The 20,297-nt window shown below is 50.0% G+C and overlaps 1 pseudogene; it reads right to left on the reverse strand.

The window, feature by feature from the left end:
* Positions 1-8,405: 8,405 nt before the first annotated feature.
* On the reverse strand, positions 8,406-10,425 carry LOC149344008 (uncharacterized; annotated as a pseudogene).
* Positions 10,426-20,297: the final 9,872 nt, after the last annotated feature.

Here is a 20,297-nt window from a genome sequence, read left to right on the forward strand (position 1 = left end):
GATATCATTAACGAGCATGCGAAATGCGTGGGTCTCAGCTGCTCTCCGCAAAAGTCCGAGCTATTTGTAGCAATGAGCAAGCGCAGTCAAAGGATACCGGGAATCGAGGTTACACTTGAAAATAGAACGATACCAATTGTCAAGGAAATAAGAATCCTAGGCATGTATATTAACAGAAAAGGAAAAAACAAAAGTACGCTAGACAAGCTCAAAGCGCAAGCTGAACTTGTCGTCAGAGCCTTCAGAAAGGTATCTAGAAGGGGGGAAGGACTCTCAGAGTCCAGCAAACTAAGACTCACGCAGGCCTTCATCGTTAGCAGGATATGTTACGCAACTCCATTCCTGAAAATAAACAAAACCGAAGAAAAGGCATTAGACACAATCATCAGAAAATGTGTCAAACGAGCGCTAGGGCTGCCCATTTCCACGTCCAATGATATACTGGAGAAAATGGGCCTGCATAACAATTGGAGAGAACTGACTGAAGCGGTTAGAACATCGCAAATCGAAAGGCTAACATCCACACCCGCAGGAAGGAAATACCTAGAGCTAGCGAAATGGGCAACCATAGTTCTCGGTACGTAACAGCTACGGGTGTATGATGATTGTATCAAGTGCGAGTTCGAAAATAAATATCATTCGCGCGTATATAGCAAGCAGTCCTGCACATCTATAGAGTATACAAGTCTTTCAACCATATATATCTTAACAAGTTCAAAGCTGGGCATTTTGAGTAACACATACAAACTTGCATTCGTATAACGAGACAAACCATAGGTGACGAAAGATAAAATATTTATTAAAGCAAAATTATTTTATTCTCCAAGACGAGCAAACAGTTTTGCATACAGTTAAAGGTGCACTGAAGAGGATTCTGAACTTGTCTTTTTGCCGCGGGAACTTGATCTACACGTTCCTAGCATTCTTAGAAACTGCAACTTATTGCCCTGTATTGCCGATTTCCCTAATTAAATCGAATTAACGTCCGGCTCCCGCCCTTTTCTTTTGAATTCTGCCTCGTACGATGGGCGGAGTCGACCAACGCGTGAAGTTCCTTTTAGTCAGCTCTGTGGAGGCTTTGCTTTCGCTTTATTTTGTTTTTTAGGCTTCCATGAATAAATAGTTTCATTCGCAGATAATATAGCCGCAAAATAAGCCCGCAGAAATAAAAATACGCGCGGACTCTTTGCTACTACGGACTACTACGTATTACTCCGCCGATGGCAGAGCGGCAAGCCGCCACGGGACTGGGTGAAAGCCACTCCACGCGTTGGTCGACTCCGCCCACCGTACGAGGCAGAATTCAAAAAAAAAGGGCGGGAGCCGGACGTTAATTCGATTTAATTAGGGAAATTGGCCACACAGGGCAATAAGTCGCAGTTTCTAAGAATGCTAGGAACGTGTAGGTCGAGTTCCCGCGGCAAAAAGACAAGTTCAGATTCCTCTTCAGTGCACCTTTAAGGGGCTGTGAAAGCGGTCTCAACAAAGATGCTACATGCCCGGGATTCTAAAGGACGCAGCGTGACAAATAAATGTCCCCCAGCAAAACATTTATTGACGCGTTTTGTGGACGCTGAGTTATTTGTGGTCAGAATTTGAATTTCTGCATTTGCGCGCGTTTCCTTCTCCTCTCGTCACTTTTTGCACGCGGAAATGTCGGTCTGCCCGCTCCACGCGTTTGGCCCCTCCGCTGACCACCGACGCGCTGTGGAATTCCCCGGGGGCTGGAGCCAACGCCTCCTAAGCTGGTTTGACGTCGACTGCGCTGGCGCGGTGATCCAATGATCGTATTCCGCTACTGACGTAAAGAGCACTACGCGATGCAATGCGGAGCGGAATAGGGCAAAAGCTCGGCACTGCTGGTTGCCCCGAGGCTCGCAATTCTTAAATGTTTATTGTAAATTATCGGCAAAATTTTGAGGTCCTCTACGCGGCATCAACACTCAGTGGCCTGTACTCTACGTCATGCAAGCATTTTATAGCCAACCTCCAACACCCTTTTCATTGACCATATAATGCCAAAAACGACGAACTCCTCAAAAATGGTGTGGCATGAAAGTTTCTAACTGTAGTGTCCTCTGCACATGTCGAAGGACGGGCTCTGAGTTCATTGATAAAAGACCAGATTTTGGAAGGGGCGGATCCGCTTGCGGGAAGCAACGCACAAACGCGATTGCAAGCTTATTGTAGCCTGTGCCGTGCTTGTCGTTTTTAAAAGTGATGAGACAGCGCATCCGAGAGAACTCTCATTCAGCGACTGCAGAAAGAACGGGCAAGGTAACCGAAAGCATCCTTTCCTTTCAGTCATGACCGTCCTTTCTTCACATAACCTAGCCGTTTACTTAAAAGTGGCGACAAAATACGAACTCTACTGCCACGAACGCTAGCCAGAAACATATCCTAGTCGTAAGGACCAATTAACGTGTTTATGCATGCAATATCTACGACTATCTATCAGTGGTTTTGTAAGTTTCTTATTGTCATTGGTATTCTTAGTGCTACTCTTACGTACGATCTTGCTAAACACTAAACTGCATCTATCAAAAACGCTGCCACCTTTCGTTCGGCAACAAAACAGCAGACATTGCTTCTGCCGGACGTTTACGTCGTCAAGACGTGAAGGCGCCTCATTTAGATATATCTACACGAGTGAGACAGGCTATCGTAGAACCGAAAAGTTGGTCGGCAAGAGTGCGGAAGTAACCTAGTACGACTGGTTTCTGGTGGTTTTTATACAGGTCGATGTTAATATAGCCAGCGATGTTAATATAGCCAGTAATGGTTCACCTTGGCTTCGGTTTTCACTTCGGGTTCGTTGTTCAGATCCAGTGTTCATGGATGGCAGTTGTTCGGATAGCGATAATTGGTTTAATGTCCGCCATATATGCGGAACTGGGCACTGCCCATAGATCCATGGGAGTCTGCGTACCACTCCTGGGTGCAGTGGTGCAGCGGTAAAGTCAAGACGCGCCACTGCTCTTCTTTGGCAGGTGCTCCCATCGATGCGACTTCGGTTGCTATCGAGGTTGGTCTTCGCGAACATCCTCTCACGATTAATTGAGCGGCCGCCGGGCACGCTGGGCAGGCTGCCCCCACCTGTCCAGCACTCGGTAGGCTGGTGAGCTGCCTGCCAAAAAACCGGCTTCTGATAAATACACGACGCCTAAACTCAAACGAATTCATTCCATTGCTTTCTAGTTACCTATGTTGTCATGCGCTATGCTGAATCTGAGGAAAAACCCCCTAACTAAATGACACTCAACACAATGAAGGAAAAAAAGAAAGTGGTACTGAGCTGAATTAAGTTGGGTTATAGGGGACACGCAAAAACCCGAAAAACACAAATCGCTGCACTTCCTTCTATCTTGCGCAGAAAGACCTTGTCATTGTTCACCCACACAAACATGAAACCTTTTTCTTTGGCTGTTTAACTTCCCAGCCCAAAAGAACTCTGTTTGTGTTGGTCATATTTTCCGTAAAGCTACATGAAACGCACTAATGAGATACCAGGAGAGAAACGGGCTCCGAGAAAGCGGCACGCTAAATAGATATCTCTGAAGTAGCCGAAACAGCCACCTAACATTTCTTGCAGTAATAAGAATTTGGGGTCCAGGCCAGAAATTCTTACTCATTATTGAGAAGTCTGCTGTATCTACTATAAGACCTCATCACAACCGGCCTCCTCTACGGCGCGGGGGAGGAGGAGGAGGAGGAGAAAAGCATTTATTTAGTAATGTAGAGAGAGGTGCTCGGGGAGAGGCCCCTAATGGGTCTCACCCCTTACAACACTAGGCGGAGTCCCTCATTCCGGGATCCCGTGGGTCGAGACCGCTACACAAGTCCGCCGAACCAGGGCCTGTTGGGCCGATAGTTCCCGGCAGCTGAGCAGGGCCGCCTCCCAGTCCTCTCGGCTAGGGGAAGTGGTGATTGGGGGGAGAGAAGGATTTTTTTCTGCATGCCCAAACCATGTGGAAGGTGTCGGCCACCTCCCCACAGAATGAGCAGCGGCCGTCAAAAGAAGGATTAAAGTGCTTGAGAACCGCCGGGCACAGCAGGGGGCGACGGAGGCGGAAACCACGGCCGCAAGTGACGGAATGGTGTTCGAATCCAAAGAGGCGCCAGACGCCGGCTCTTCGTGCCCGCGCACCCACGCATAGCCGCCGCCGCCGCCGCCGAAGCCGCGATAAGCCGCGACGCGCGCCAGCGCCATCTCTTGGCCGCAGCAAACAAGCGGTGGGTCACGTGAAGCGAGCTCGCGCTGTGACTGGCGCGTTCTCTGTTGAGCTGGGCTCCAGCGCCGCTGCTCGACGGAAACGTACAGCTCGACGGTCCCTCCGTCAGCTGTTGGCGCGACGGAGGCGAGGGAGCAAGGGAAAAACCGTCTCAGAGAACGTGGCGTTATAGCGGCAGTCCGGTGACGTAGTCGCTGATTGTCTGGCAGACTGATGTGCTCAGCAACCTGCCCCACTGAGGTCGCCGCCTTCAGATTCCCCGGCGTGGGCTTGCCGACCGCCCCTCAACGTATCGCTGAAAGTACGACGGCTAGGTGACGAGTAGCGGACGGGAGAGGGTGACCGTGGGCGGCCGCTCGGTGAAATTTGCCGGCAGCAAGGTATTCCTCGATTTGCCGAGGTCGCTCACAGAACCGCGTACGCAGGGCGTGACGTCAAAATCCCTGAAGCCCGAGTTCGCGGTAGGGGCAGCGCCGATACAGGTGGCCGGCCTCCCCGCTGTGGAAGCAGAGCGATCGCTGGCGAGGTGTGAGCGCCAGATGTCTGCTTTCGAACCGGTGGTCTACGTCTTCAGCAAGAGCGCCATGGAAACTGGTCGGCACACGGGGCTGCTGAAGGGTTAGATGAGGGGAACTCGCCGGCGCTATAAGAGGAAGCTCAATGGGGCGGTCGGTGGGCGCCGCTTCGGGAAGGAGCCCGAACTCTCGGGCGAGGTCGTGAAGGCGGCGGCTGCTGCGATGTATGGGCGTAGACACTAGCGGCAGTCGGTCGGGACTCGATGAACCGCTGCGAGGAGGCGTCCGAGGCACGGGATTTCAAATCCACCTCCACGACTGTTACGTAGCCATGGGGCTCGTAACTGAAAGACTTTGATGGGGGTTGATCTGAACGGCACCAGAGAGCAAGCCAAAGAGCACCCAGAGGAGGCCGTGACTGAGCTTCTCTGCCTTCAAAGAGAGGGCTGATTCGGACTGGTTGGTTCATGTTGAATGGCACGACAAAACAGCGCTGACGGACGGGACGGAAGAAGATGAGACAGCGCATGTGTTTGTCTCATTCCGTCCCGTCCGTCAGCGCTGTTTTGCTGTACCATTCTTCTCTGCCTCTTTTACTCGCAGGTGCACGAGACTTGCAAAGAACAGCCCCCCAGCGGCTGCTGGTGGAAACGCAGCAATATGAAGGAAGCATGGCTGCTAATATCTCCTGTGGTCTTACGTTCCTGACATAGTTAAAGGTTCTAGTTAAGTTATGATATTTCAAAAAGCTGCTTTCGCTGTCTCCCACTGAATTGACACAGCTAACCTTGCTTACAACGCATCAGAGCCGTAGTCGGTGATGTGTCATTAAACATTCACAGTGCGATCGTGTGGTTTTGTTTGGTAGGCCTCTCACCAGCCATCAAGCCTATTTTGTTAGCCCTTGTCTGCACCGCAGCTCCTCGGTAGCGTTCTTGATCCACTACTAACTGCTGCTAACTTGCCACTACGCATCATTTTGTGGAGGTGCTGGGTACATCGTCATCCTATCCCTGAAGCATCGCCGCCTTTCTCCTCGCCTTGGTCGTCGGCCTTGGACTCCACCGCCCGGCTCTCCCCAGCTCTACTTGACCAGAACTGACCAGCCGCTTTTATAAACCAGCTATATAAACAGTAAAGAGTAATTCAATGCATTCTATGTGGCGCAGCTGCACGCTCCCCTCTTCTTTAGAGAAAGTGGGAACACAAGTCTTCTCAAAGCAGCCGGTATTCGCTATTATCAGTTGCTGAACTGGAGGAGCCGTGGCCTCCCTTCTGTGCCAAGTGGAAGGAAGTCACAAACGTCGCCATTCCCTGTTTTCAGTGGAAGCCGAAATCTTTGGCACGCGTATGGCACCTGCCATCTACGAGTCATGTAGATTGGTGGGAAGAGCCAAGCCTGTTTTGGTGGATGAGTTGCACGTAGCGCTTTATGTTGAAGCATGTGGAAATGCGGCTGCACGAGGGGGTCACGAACGCCGCGATTCACAGATCTTGGATGGAAGTCGTGCCCTCCCTTCGTGAGGAAGTGGAAACGAAAGTTTCTTCTCGAATGAGGCCACGACCGTCGCCATTCTCAGATATTAACGGAAGTCATAATCCTGGCCGTGCCTGAGGGGTCCATTCCTAACTGTATTGGAGGGTACATCGTCGACTCTTGCAGGTGGTGGAGATATCTGTAACCCACAGCAAGTCAGTCATTGATTCAGTTTTTATTTGCAGCACATGGCAAACATTGAGCGCCTGGTAGACACAGTCAGTAGGCATCTTTGCCTGACGATGATTCAGTTTTTATTTGCAGCACATGACAAACATTCAGCACCTGGTAGACACAGTCAGTAGGCATCTTTGCCTGACGAGGCCTGTGCCCAACAGCCTGATAACACTACTTCTAAGAGAACAGAAGACAAGTGGCGCTTATCCTTGACAGATTGGCATTCTTGGTCATCATCTCTTCAATCACTCCAAGGACCGCGTCGATGTTACCAATGCTCACGATGTGTAGATCAACCAAGCTCCTCTGACTGAGCACACTTCGAGGGGCGACTAACAGAATGGGCAAAGAGTGCAATAACTGTTCAGTCTACCTCGTTGCACAGAGTTTTATGTTTTTATGCTTCTATTACATATTAATTTCACTCATATTTCGCAAAATATGTCTAAGGGTCCTAATGTGGCAAAATGAATAAGAAAATACATTCATCAAGGTTGCCTCACTTTTTCAGCAGGAAATGAAATTGACACGACATTCCCGCCTTGATGCGCTCGATGGTTGTTAAACTGCGAAATTCAAACTGGGAGCATTGCTGTGTAACATATGTCACCTGATAACCTAGATTCTTATTTATCGTAATTTGTCCTCGATTTATTTGACTCTTCATTTAGAGCTACGAATGTCATAATGCGCCAGCACAGTTTCTGTAAATAGTGCGAATTTTGTTTTGCATATTTTTTCTACGCCAATCTTTAAAGGCATACCTTATTTGCCGCAAGAAAATACATCAAACTTAAGAATGAGCGCTTCAGTCTGCAACATTCCTATAGGCCCTGTATACTATTTCAATGTTCAGTTTCGTCATGTTCCCCAGACGTGAAGACAGGGAAATAGCTTGAATGGAAATTTCTCGAGGGATCTAAAAAAAAAGCTGCTCGCGTGCAGCATGCGACCGAATGGGCAGCCGAAACGAAGGTGTTGGTAAACAGTTCCTCATAAATGTCCACAGGGAAATTGATGCTGACGCTTCAGTATGGTGCTAGCTGCGCCCCTCATTTAAAAGCACCGAATGGAGAGGGACAGTGGTCCAAGTACCAGCGCACTCGGTTATGAGGGGTCCAAATAACACTGCGTTCAAAACCCCAACTTTATTTCGCAGCATCATAGTAGAATTCCGCCATCGGAGTGTTGCGAAGTTTTTCCGATCAGCCTGCAATTTTGTCACTATGCTATAGATGAACGCTGATCACAGAAAAACATTTTATGGAATAGGATGCATTTTCTGATTGACACACATTCGTCATTTTCAGCAACATTGAGCAGGGAATACAGGCCAACTCATGGAAGCTTATTTTATCCTATAGAATCTGCTTCCTATATGCAGGTAAATGGAATTCTATTTGAATGGTGTAAAATCTCTTCAAGAATAAGCCCTGCGCCAAGGCAGCGCTATTTACGACAGCGAGCAGGTACACCTACGTGGCTACTGCATGTCACCTGGAATTACACTGATGAGCGCCTGTGATTCCGCGCGCCTGGGAGTACTGGTTACTCCGGCTACAGTTTGGGATCGCGTCTGCACCGGAGTACTTTCAGCGACATATGTCCCGTGAACATGATCGACGATATTCTCGTCTTTATTATTATTACTGGTTATTAAGGATTTTTACCGGATTTGATAATGCAATCAATTTTTCTTCGACACGCCTGGATGCGACTGCTTTACAAGTTCGGGTGAAATGACCTGCCCGCATTTCTTTTCGTTCACTGAGTAGCGGCGCATTAGAATTGCGTGTGAGAACGACAGCCGCTGCCCAAGGGCTCGATCGAGGAGGGTATTACGACCCCAGCAGCCAGCATGTCGCGTACCTGGTCAGCGATGACCGTTCGCTCACGCTCTGCGTAGCGCCGCAGCGGAATAGTTATGGACGGGTGATTGTCGGTTCATATGCGGTGGGCAATAAAATCAGTGCCAGGAAGCTGTGCACTAGTCTCCGCGAAAATGGCCTTGTGCCGTTGGAGCAGGGCACTCAAGGTTTTTAGGACCGGAAGGCTCACGTTTGGCGTCCACGGGCGGGCTAGGGACGGTACGGCACAAGCGGAGTTGCACGTCGCCGTTTTCGATTGAGAGCCACGTCCCCGGACATGAGGTAGTCTGCGCCCAAGATGAGGGCAACAGGCAAGTCCGCAAACACCGGGACGAACACCAGTACCTTGCTGCCAGCCTCAGTCCGGATGCAGATATCGACTGCACCAACGGGAACAGCGCTTCTCCCAAGCCTTGCAGAGGAAGCGAGGTTCCACTGACTCATTGGGCCCGGTGCATGACGTTGAAGCGATGCCGTTGGCTGAGCGCTAGTGTCAACTAGTGCGGTGAACTTCCCGATGCCATCGACATGCACCGGCAGGAAGGGAAGAGGGTGATCTGGAAATGTATGCGTGGGCGGGCAGCATAAGGACAATCCTTGTACATATGGCCATGTTGTCCGCACGAAAAGCAACCGCGGCGTTGCTGTGGTGCTGCGGCAGATGTTCCGGCGGCAGCAACGGTCCCGCGACGACAGGCGGTGTCGTGCAAGGAGGCCGCTCGGTAGACGTGGACATAATCGATGCGTAGGTGGCATCGTGAAGCCCGTCGACAATGTACTGTTTGGCTGCGGACGCGGGCCACTCGATGTTGCAGGCCTGAAGAAGACGGACCTTATCATAAATGTAAACGGCGAGGACGTCTTCATCTGGAGCCTGGCGCTGCGCTCTCATCGTCGTGAGTTTGGCGTCGTGAGCACTGGCCGGGGGTGTAAACGCGGCAAGAAGGGCAGAGGGCCAGGCCGACCAAGTGGTGTAGCGGCAGCCTTCGTTCTGGTGCCAAGCGCGGGCGGCACCACGGAGATGGTCTTCCGCGAAGACGAGCGTGGTGGCTGGAGACCAGGCGGAACGCCTGGCAGCAGCGTCGACCACTTGAATCCACGCTTCGGCGTCGTTCGAAAATCCATTGAACTCCGGAATTTGTACCGGCGGTACTGGGTATCCAGAGGACAGCGAATCGCGGCCGAGCGCTGCAGTGAATGAAGCAGATAACTCCCGGAGGGTGGAGAGAGGGCTTCGGGAAGGAGGGCCAAGGCCGAATCCGCCGAGGAGGTAGGTAGGTAGCAAAGACTTTTATTGCTGTAGAAATGTGTTGTGCTAGTAGCAGACGAGAAAGAAGAGGTCCATCTTCCTTGTTTTCACAGGGCCGGTCGGTGCCTTATTCCAAGGCTCTGCTGAGCTTCACTGCTCGTTGGGCGTGCTGTATGTGAGACCTTGTTGGCAACCCAGATCGCCGCTGGAGAGCCGGCTCTCCCACTTTTCTGCACTCGGTTCTTTACGAAAGCTGTCGTTCTTACTGCATTCCCACGTGATTTAGTTGATTTAGATCGGGATGAGGCTGCGGATAGCGGATTCGTACCCCCTTATAGTAGTTGAGAATGTCTGAGTACGTAGGGCCCACTAGGTCGGGTAGATCGTCCGACTGGGAAGAAGCTCGGCTTGTATACCCTCGAGCTACCTCGTCGGCGCGTTCGTTCCCCGCTATGTCGGTGTGTCCTGGTACCCTGTAAATGCTATGTGTGACTTTTGGTGGGGTCGCGCTCTGGAGGAGCCGGAGCGCGGAGCGACCTATGCGGCCGTTCATGTAGTTACGGCACGCTTCTCTCGAATCTGTAAGGATGGTAAGAGACGTGTTGCTTCGATAACCTGCTACCGCCGCTAGAGCTACGGCCAGCTCCTCCCTTTCGGTTACCGTGCAATCCCTGACTGAGGCGCTAGCTAATTCCTTTAGGTTGGAATCAATAGCTACCGCCATGTTATGTGAGCTTCCTGAATACGGGGAGGCGCGTTCGTGTATACCGTTGTGGATTTTGTAGCTAGGTTTTTGTACATACCTCGCCCGGGCTGCCCTACGGGCCGCATGCAGGTTGGGGCCCATGTTCCGGGGAAGGGAGCGAAACCTTTAGCGTCTAGCGAATTGCGTCCGGTATGGTCGCAGTACGATTCTCGATTTCCGCAGTTCCGCCTAGCCCCAGTCGCCTAAGAAGCGAGCGCCCCGTAGGAGTCTGCTGGAGCATGGCTAACTGCGTGACCATGGGCTTCTTTGATCTCTTCGAAGGTGTTGTGAATTCCAAGAGCCAGTAGTCGTTTTTCGTTGGAGGTGTTGGTTGAAGTACGGGAGGGCGTAACCCACGCGACCATCAGGGTCTGAACCAGGCGCAGTATATCCCCCTTTCGCATGCCGCTCCGCTTCTGCGACACGCGCGTGATCATTCTGGCGACCTGAGTAGTCGATTGCTTGAGAAGGCCGAGCGTATGGCCGCATCGCTGATTGCTCTGCAGCCACATTCCCAAGACACGTATCTTGTCTCCTTCGGGAATTAGCTGTCCTTAGAGGGAGACATTGAGCGACCCTTCTTTGTGTTTCCCTTTGTGGACTCGCAAGAGTTGCACTGACATATTCCACGCAGGTAGCCGCTGCTTGCAGTCGTTCTCCTTTCTGGCCGAGCGACACAGTGGTAACCAAGACCGTGACGTCGTCAGCGTATATTGCGTGCTGTATGCCTTCAATCTTCTCGAGTTGTTTCGCGAGTCCGATCATGGCCACATTGAAAAGTAGTGGCGAGATGACGGACCCTTTTGGTGTGCCTTTGTTGGGGGTCGAAAACTTAGCGCTGCGAAGGTCTCCGAGCCCAACCGTTGGAGTGCTGTTGGAGAGAAAGGCCTTCACGTAGCTGTGAATCTTCTCGCCGCAGTGGAGGTTGTCGAGTCCTCCCATTACAGCTGTGTGGCTAACGTTGTCAAAGGCCCCTTTGATGTCCAGGGCCATAACCGCGTTCTCTCCTACGCTCGGGAAGTTGGTGAGGACTTCCTCTTTTGAGTTGTATGTAAGAGGATGTCCTGGGTGGAGAGGTGGGCTCGGAAGCCGAACATACTGTGGGGGTACAGGTCTTCGTCTTCCATGTAGCTTTGGAGCCTCCGAATAACGACTCGGTCGTAGAGCTTGCCTAGGCAGGAGGTGAGTGAGATAAGTCGGAGATTTGATCTTGCCTGCTCCCGTGTTGCGCGTGCAATACCTTCATGGCAGCGAACACTTCCTCCCTGGTGATCGGCCTAGGAGGCATGGACGCCGTTCTCGGGCGGAATAGGGGTCCCAGGCGCCGAGTGAGCCGGCCGTGTGACTGCCCCGCCGCTTCGAAAGAGAAGCGGCGGGTCGGGGAGGTCCTGGCTGGGTCCGACATTGGCCGACTGCGCCATTGTAAAGACTGAAACTGAGACGCGCTGAGCTGAGCGTCCGCTCGATAGCCTAGCCTTTGTTTTATTCACACTTCCTGGTTGTAACTGTTTCGCCGAGCCGCTGTAATCGATAGTGCAGGCGTTGTTCAGCGCGGAGCTTGCGTACAGCAGGACGACCAAACACGGTTGTAAGATTAGCCTTGAATGAGTCCCATGTCGTGATATCGGCTTCATAATTACGATACCACAAGTTGGCAACGCCGGTCAAATAAAAAAGGACATTTGTTAACCTAGTGCCATCGTCCCACTTATTGTATGAACTCACTCGCTCATATGAAGCAAGCCAGTCATCGCAGTCTGTGTCGTCAGTCCCGCTGAAAAGCGCAGGGTCACGCTGGCGTAAGGAGCCAGAGCAGACAACCGGCTGGGTCATCGTGGCGGCCGGTGGGTGTTCGTCTTCAGCCATGCGAGCTCGTCTTGCTTATACGTGAGGGAAGGAGATCAGGCAGCACCTCCACCAAATGTAGAAGGAGGACGTCGGGGATGGCGTCGAGGTCGGCGAGGAAGCGGGGCGATCAAGAGCAACACGACCTGCGTGATGGCAACCTTGTTCTTCTTGACATGAAAATGGCACGTACCCACGCGGGGGGATAGCCCAAGGTACGGTAGTGAGTCCCAAGGAGGTATATGCGCGGGGAAAAAAACTAACTAGAATAGTAGAATGATTGAAATGAGAAAATATATAATATGTATGAATTGTTAAAATTTTTCAATAAATAAACAATTTAAATATAGCAGGAATAAAATAAAATACACTTTTGGACATGCGGTGGAATTTTATAAGGTAGCCGCAAATAGTGCTTAACGAGAATCCCGTGGCGCTCGCACCAAACGAGAGCAGAACTGGCAGAGACAAAGGGAGTCCTAACCTCGAAAGAGGACCTCCAAATACTGTTTTCTCTGAAATGCGAACCGCCGGCAGGAGAGGAGAAAGTGGTCTATAGTTTCAACTTTAGGTGGGGGATTCTGCATCGCAAAAGTGTCATGGACACTTCACACAGCCTTGACTTACATGATCGGACATTCCATGGAAACTAAATGTTGAAAATCCACGGTATATGTTGGAACCGCTGGAAACGGGAGGTCTCCAACAGTATGAGGTGAGGTACAGGACAGATTACAGGAGCAGTGAGAGCTGACCTTGCCAATAAATCAGCCACCGCGTTGAAAAATAGATACCCGAATGACCAGGTACCCAGACAGAGCGGAACTTCCCTTACTGTGCGCGGAACAAAAAATCTAAGGGAACGCATGAATAGAGAGGTGCCGGAAGTTTGGAGAGAGACTTAAACTGAAAGGCAGTCTGCAAGGATAAGGACCCGTGCTACATGCCTCGGAATTTTAAGAAGGGCCAAACCAAGAGCCAGAAACTCTGCAAAGAATACAGGAGTGTAATCAGGGATGCGAACGGAATAGCTGAAAGCCAGATCTTGTGAATATATCCCAATCGCCGCCTTCTCACAGCTCCCGGAAGCATCAGTGGAGAGAACAGCATGATGAGGAAAATGCTGTAAGTCAAGAAAAGACCATTGAGGATATTTCCGGGCATGTGTTTCGCATGGGCGCGGAGGTCAGAGCGACCTGAAGCGGGGCCAGCAGGTTCTGCGTGAATTTAACTTGCAGAAGCTGATTACGTGACCAATGAGTAGAGAAAAACAGGTGTGGGTCGGATAGAAAAGTGGGAGTATTAACACCGGGGGCCGCGTCAAAGGACCTGAGGAAAGGACGCACCGTGACTAGTTGGAAGCGGGAATATAGATCGGGAATACGGGCTTCCAGATAAAGGAGAGCATTTGAAGCTTATTTCGGGAGCCCTAGGCATAGCCGTAGGGCTCGCCTTCCCAGTAAGGCCAAGGTCTGCAGCTTGTAGCTTGCGCTACCAGAGAACAATACACAGCCGAATTCCATAATTGGTTGGTCTCAAAGCCTTATAGAGGAACAGTAAGGTGTCGCGACGCATGCCACTTTTATTGCCTACCCGTGTGAGCCGGCCTAGTAGAGCACGTTAGCCTTTAATAACATTATTATTGTAAAATATGCTGGCGCCAATCCAAACTTGGGTCGTAAGTAACACCTGGGTATTTAACCGACTCCACCTGCGGAATCGGGGTGGAATGGTAGACTAGCGAGATGTACAAAGGGGTGTCTGGAGGAAATACCAGCATGCCACACTTGCTGACATTTATCTTTTAAAAATTCACATAAATGTAATGCGGTGGCTGTAGCTGTGCAAGTTTGTTAAGAAGGACTGTGTGTTCTCCACGCTGTCATAAGCCCTTAGCAACATCTAGTGTCACCAAGGCCGAAACTTCCCTCCTGCGCATTGAAAATCTGATTCGGCTTCCTAGATCCACATGCGCGGTCCATCAATCTGCGCAGTACTAAGGGCGTTTACGGCATTAACATGCTTTGTTAGGCGACTATGCATACTCTTTCGATCAACTTGACTAAATTTGAGGTTAAACCAATTGGCCCTATATTGTCTAATTACAATCCATTCTCTGCATTCTTCAAGAGCAGAATTATTTTCGCAATCATCCAACTCTGTGGAATCCACGTTTTTTCCAATGATGCGTTAACGATACCTAGGAGGTGAGTGGTTGAAGTCTTGCGCTAAAATCTTCAACATACCCACAGTAACCCCATCAGATCCCGGGGCGGCAGACTGCATTGAAGAAACAATTGGCAGGAGCTCCGACACATCAACCTCAGTATAGTCTGAGCTTGGGGCGAGTGTGAATAAAGGTTGTGTTTTCTGCATCTGGAAACGCAATGCCAGCCCTTGAGCGATACGTTCAAGGTTTTGCTTAGCTTCCTGAGGAGACAACACTATTAGACTTAGTGCGGTTGGTGGCCAGAGTGTTCTCATTGTGCGCCATGGATCCTCCATATAGAGCCTTCCTATTCTGGGGACTTGAGAGATACGTATTTAAATTTTGATTATATTCCTATTTGGCTTTTTTGACAGTTCGTTTGAAAGATGCAGAGAAGAACTTATAAATTATATACAATTAGCTGGCTTTGATTATAGGAAAGGCTTTTCCAGGCAGCTTTGCGACGACGATAAGCCCTCTCACCATGGAGACGGCTGTCCGTCAGGGGCTGAAGTAGGGCACACGGAGAATACAGAATGCTCAGCAGCATCTTGCTCAAACTAACTATAGATGGAAGTGAGGCAGACATTAATTTTTTGTACGATATGTGATTTACAAATTTCATTGTCGCCCCACCTTTTCTGAGGGGAGGGGAAAGAATATTTGGAAAGTGATCACTAGATGTACCCGAGTCTTCTGTTCACCATCCAGATACCCCAAACCCACGAGTAACTAATGTTGAATCTATTACTGAGCCCCTCACATAAAGGCTACAGGTCCGGAATTTCAGCAGCGCACTGCAGGCGTGGCCATCCATGACCAAAGAAGCTGGCCGCAGGAGTCTCAACTGCTACCCCAGGTACTGTGGTGCGAATTCAAATCCCCTGCGATGACTTGTTTGCGTTGCTCAGTATGCTATCCAAAATGTCTGTCCTGTGAACGTCATCAGAGAAGTAGACGTTTGCAATTGTAACTGGCGCACTAAGGAAGTGAGATGTCGACCGCCAACAGTTCACAATCAGGCAGCGTAATTGTCTGCGAAATAGAGGCCCGGTGACACATTTTTGTAGAGACCATAGTTACTAGCCCGCCGTTCCTGCCGACGCGATCAACTCTGAAAACACGAAAGTCTTTCATTGAAAATGATTTAACTGGAGAGAGCCGCGGTTCTTGCAAAAAGCACTATATCTGGATTATGTTTACGAAGAAGTTGTTCAAGATCTGGAAGGGAAGAGAGTAGAGAGCGGCAATTCCACTGAACAACTTTTAGACCCGCCATGGTTATCGACTGATGAAAGAGGCACCAACAGCCTCTTTCAGCACATCAGACTGGGGGATTACTTTTGAGGGTCTTTGTTTGGGATTGCAGAGCAACTGTCTTCGAGGGTGAGGAAGGAGCTCGACGCTTCTGGGTAGAGGGTAGAGCATAGCATTTCAACACCCGTGGTGCAAATATCTACGCTAGAAACACTGCCTGGAGCGCAGGTGGGAGGCGTGACTTGGGATGTGTCAGCAGGCGACACAGAGTGACTAGTACTAGCACAAGTTGGGAGAGATGCAGACGTCGCCGCCTGAACAGATGATCGAGGAAGCGTAGATTCGCCTGAAACAAGTTGGGATAAAGCCGAAGTGTTCAGCATTCGCTCGATGACCACAGAAAGAGCCTGCTCCACTGTGGACACTATAAAAGCAGTCACAGTTGACTCGAGTTCTCCAACAGAAGATGGCGCACGGCTAGCGTATCAGTTCGGTCCAGAAGTGCATAAGCATCTCCTCTCGAGCATCGCTTCACCTGGATTATCTCCAACAGGCTTTGTTCGTCAGCGCGTTCGAACAGTTGGCATCATCAGCTGAGTGGTTGGAGTTGCAGAGGCAACCCAGGGGCTGATCAGAAGCGCAGTTGTCAGCTGAATGATCTTGACCACAAAGACGGCAGCGCGTCGCTGATTTGCACGCTTTACCACTGTGACCGAACCGCCAGCAGTTGGAGCATTGGAGAGGATGGGGCTGCAGAGCGTCCACACGGTACACTATCGGCCAGACCTCTTGAGCTCAGAAGGACAGGAGGAGCCAGCAAAATTTATGACTGATGATTCTGTCGGTACCCACGAACCATTTGCTTCTCTACTGCACCGGTAGACAGAAAGAACCCCCACACCTGCATCTTGGAACTGGTCCAGTATTTCCTGCGGGGAAGATGCTGGGTTGACGCCACGAACACCCTTGGAGCAAGCGAGCTGTTCCGAGATGAAGCTTTCACCGGCAATGAGTCAAAAAATTTTGCACTGTAGCAGGTCTGTGGCGCAAGCAATATCAGTGGACTTGCAGACAATGCCTCTACGGCCGAACGGTTGTACCTCAGAGATCTGTAAATAGTGCTTGGTTAGAGACTTGAGCTCCTGCTGAAGAATTTTTGAGCCTTGCATGTTCTTCCTCACCCTCATCAGCTCGCCGCTTCTTCTTGCGTTCGTTCCACCTCCTATGTCTAGCTTCTTTCAGAAACTAGATTCATCGTTGTCTCTCGTCATGGACGCACTGTCGTCGGGTAAGCGGACCCGTCAAGCCACTTCGAACTTATGTCACTTATCGATACGCTTAGCGTTCTCTTCCTCTGTCTCCTTGGCTCGGAACCTCCTCTTGCCCTCTTCCCTACAAACGAGCCCTAGCTTCCTCCGAGCGGTCCATTTCTACCACAGGCTCCGTACCGTTGTGATATATATATACCCGCCGCATCTCTGACGACACTCCGCGGAGGCGCGCAACTGACGAGGTGGGCGGCTAGAATTTCGATGAAGGCTAAATTCTAGAGGCCCGTGTGCTGTGCGATTTGAGTGCGTGCTTGTTAACGAACCCCAGGTTGTCGAATTTTCTGGAGCCTTAGCAGCTTCGCTCATATAGTCGGTTTGGAACGTTAAAACCTTATAAACCATACACCATTTCTTTGATCCCACTGTTTATCCTTCCCTATATGACGCGGTTCGGGTGTCCATAGAGATATGTCAGACAGTTACTGCGGATTCCCTTTCCTCAAAAAAACAATTTTCAATTTTACGAAGGAACGCCATCGCCCGTTCGATGCGACGCATTATTGCCCGTTGGACAAATTGGTAGTGCCGCGGCTCAGCGCCCAGCCATGCTGACCTCGCGAAGCGGTTGGTGTAGTAGCTCTCGCTACAAAACTGCTGACCCTAGTTCTGTTCTCTGAAGACGTTCTTTTGCATCCAAACATGGGTGTGGTATAGAGCATACAGTTGAGTTCCTATGGCTAGAAATGCAAAATTCTCGCCACATCGCTCCTTTTGACGCGCCCATATAAGATGTCACAACTTCAACTCTAACAGACACCTGGCTGCATGATTAAACTAGTTACATATAGTGCTTGAGCACAGAGCCCTCTACGTGATTTCTGGTGAATTGATAAGCGATCACCTCTTTCCACCTCCGATTTAAACCGCCTAGCATGAACACTAATGCCTGATTGACCGGCTCGTCAGGTTTTGGCGCTACGTGTTTCCTCCCAAGAGTGCTTCTTCAGCACGGTGAGGTATTGCCGGAATGAACTTCAAACCTTCGATCCAGCGAGTTAGTGTCCTGTTTGACGGACACTGAGCTTTCTGAGCGTTTCGTATCCAGTTGTCCCGAGCGAACTTAATTTGTAGGCACTGCTTGACTGTTTCTCGCGCCCAGGAATCGCCCTGGTTGTTCTTTTTATTAGACAGAGTGTGGAGCTGATTCTTATTCAGGAACTTGATATTTTTTGAAAAATTTCTGACTTCGCTTTTGAGCCTCGGAACTTGATGTTTGAGGCCCTTAATACCGTCTCTGGTTGCATGATGTTCCTAAAGCTCTGTGCATCTCTTCGTGATCCGCTAGCTGCTTACAATGCGGATCATACAAACGAGGGGGTGCATGTCCTAAATAACACGGTGCGAAATAAGTGCCAGTACTTCATATTTGTTGTACCCCCATAATGCCCTATGTTTCATTATCCCGGCGTCTCTTCTTAATTTTGCCCTATGTTCATGCTTTTTCATGTATATCTGCCCTTCGTTTAGCCATATCCCGAGGTATTCGGCCACTTTGGATATTTCTTGGCATTTTTATTGTAAGCACCTGATCAGCTGTATCGTTGAAAATCATCACACCTGATTTAGTTGCGCTAAAACTGAAACCTAGAGCGTCTCCTTCGTCTCCACAACAATTAAAAATGTTTGTAGAACAGTACCATATCGTCCACATACATTAAACACGGGAGCCGCTGCTCAACTGCATGTCCGCCTAATCTGTACAACAGATTATACCCTAGATTACTTTCTTGTTTAACGAAAAATTTATTTGCAAAGCCACATCCCCATCATTACTAAACGCGAAACATCAATCACTCTTGTAATTCGAATGAACTTGAGATCTCGCACCCAGAAGCCTTGAAAACTAGCGCTCAAGAGCTCTCCGCGAAGCCGCCAGAGGGAAACTCAGGCTAAGTTTGGTTTCAACTACTTCTGCGCTGTGGAGGAATCCTCACTTTTGAGAAATTGCTGCACATGCAGTACCTGTTTCCATAGCGCACATCCACAAGAGTACAATTACATTTGGTACATTTTCACTCTTCTGCACTGTCCTCCTGCATCGACACGGAATGTTCTTGCATTTTGACTGATTGGTTCGAGTGGCAGTAGTTGTGATCTGGTCAACAGCGCGGCCCTATGAGCGTAGTCGTGACTTTCGTAGTACACGATTATATACCGCCTGTGCAAAAGCTGGCGAGTCCACCGCAACCTGTGTGCCAAGTCCTTCAGATTCCCGCTTGATGAGAGGTAATCCAGATGTTTCATGCGCTCGCTTTGATGCGATTATTCACGTAAACAATCGGAGGAGCCTCTAAAAAATTCAGGGGAGGCTCTCTACTTTTCCTGGCGCACTGTTTCGCATTGACTTTACACACTTTCTTTGACTGCTTCTTTAGCACGACTTTCTCTCTGCTTCGATGAGTTCGGTTGTATCTATGCTTTCTTCGAAGTTGAGGTCTAGGAAGATGTCATTCAAATGCACAGTCCAGTTGCTTGACGCTGGGGCGAGTGTTGAATAATTAAATCTAAGCAGCTCCCGTTCTTGGTTGAAGCTTTTGTCTTGTGGGGTCACGAATTCTCATTGCTTCGAGGAAATCTCGATCGGTTCTGGCATCTTGATTGAAGAACTCCCTGCTTGGTTGGAAAGTCGGCTGGCGCCAGTGATGTAATGCAGTCCCTTGATTTCAACTGGTAATACCAAAGGACTTTTCGAAGTTTCTGTCACACAGAGGATCTTTGCCATGTAAGGATAGCGTTCGAACATTTACACACGCTACTGGAACTGTGATGCTTCAATGAGTGAGTTGCATCGTTGAGTGATTGTAGCTAGACGATGCTCATTTAGACCTCTGAACTCATCCATGAGGCTCCTTCCTGTTGGGGTTGCTAGTCAAGCCATGATAACTTCCAGGCTCGTACGTCTTCTTACTGAGTGAACTGCTTTCAAAGACCGATGCATTGTAGGTATCTGTGTCGGCGTTCGAGTAGTACAGGGGAATTGGTCCTGGACCTAGAGCCTTGGCGACGTCGACATGGACGAACCTACTACTCTCGATGAGTGCCTTCCTGTCAACATGCCATCCATTGTCAATCTTGGTGAGTAGCGAGGAAAGTGACATCGCTCTGACGAACCACTTTGGTGAGGGCATAGAAGGACAGCTGCTGCCAAGGTACAGGCTGTGTACTGAAAATGAGATCGAGAATCTCGATTCGAGTACACTACTGGTGCCTGAACCGGGGGCAGCTGTCGCAAATCGCCACGGAGAATAATGCCTCCGAATGGCTGACTGCTCAATGCGCATGAAGATGCGACGCCGGCGTTGTTCAGTCATTACAAGAGAGTCACTCGATGC

The sequence above is a fragment of the Amblyomma mixtum genome, chromosome 5 (genome assembly GCF_055824585.1).
Source record: "Amblyomma mixtum isolate Tamu chromosome 5, ASM5582458v1, whole genome shotgun sequence".
Classification (NCBI taxonomy): domain Eukaryota; kingdom Metazoa; phylum Arthropoda; class Arachnida; order Ixodida; family Ixodidae; genus Amblyomma; species Amblyomma mixtum.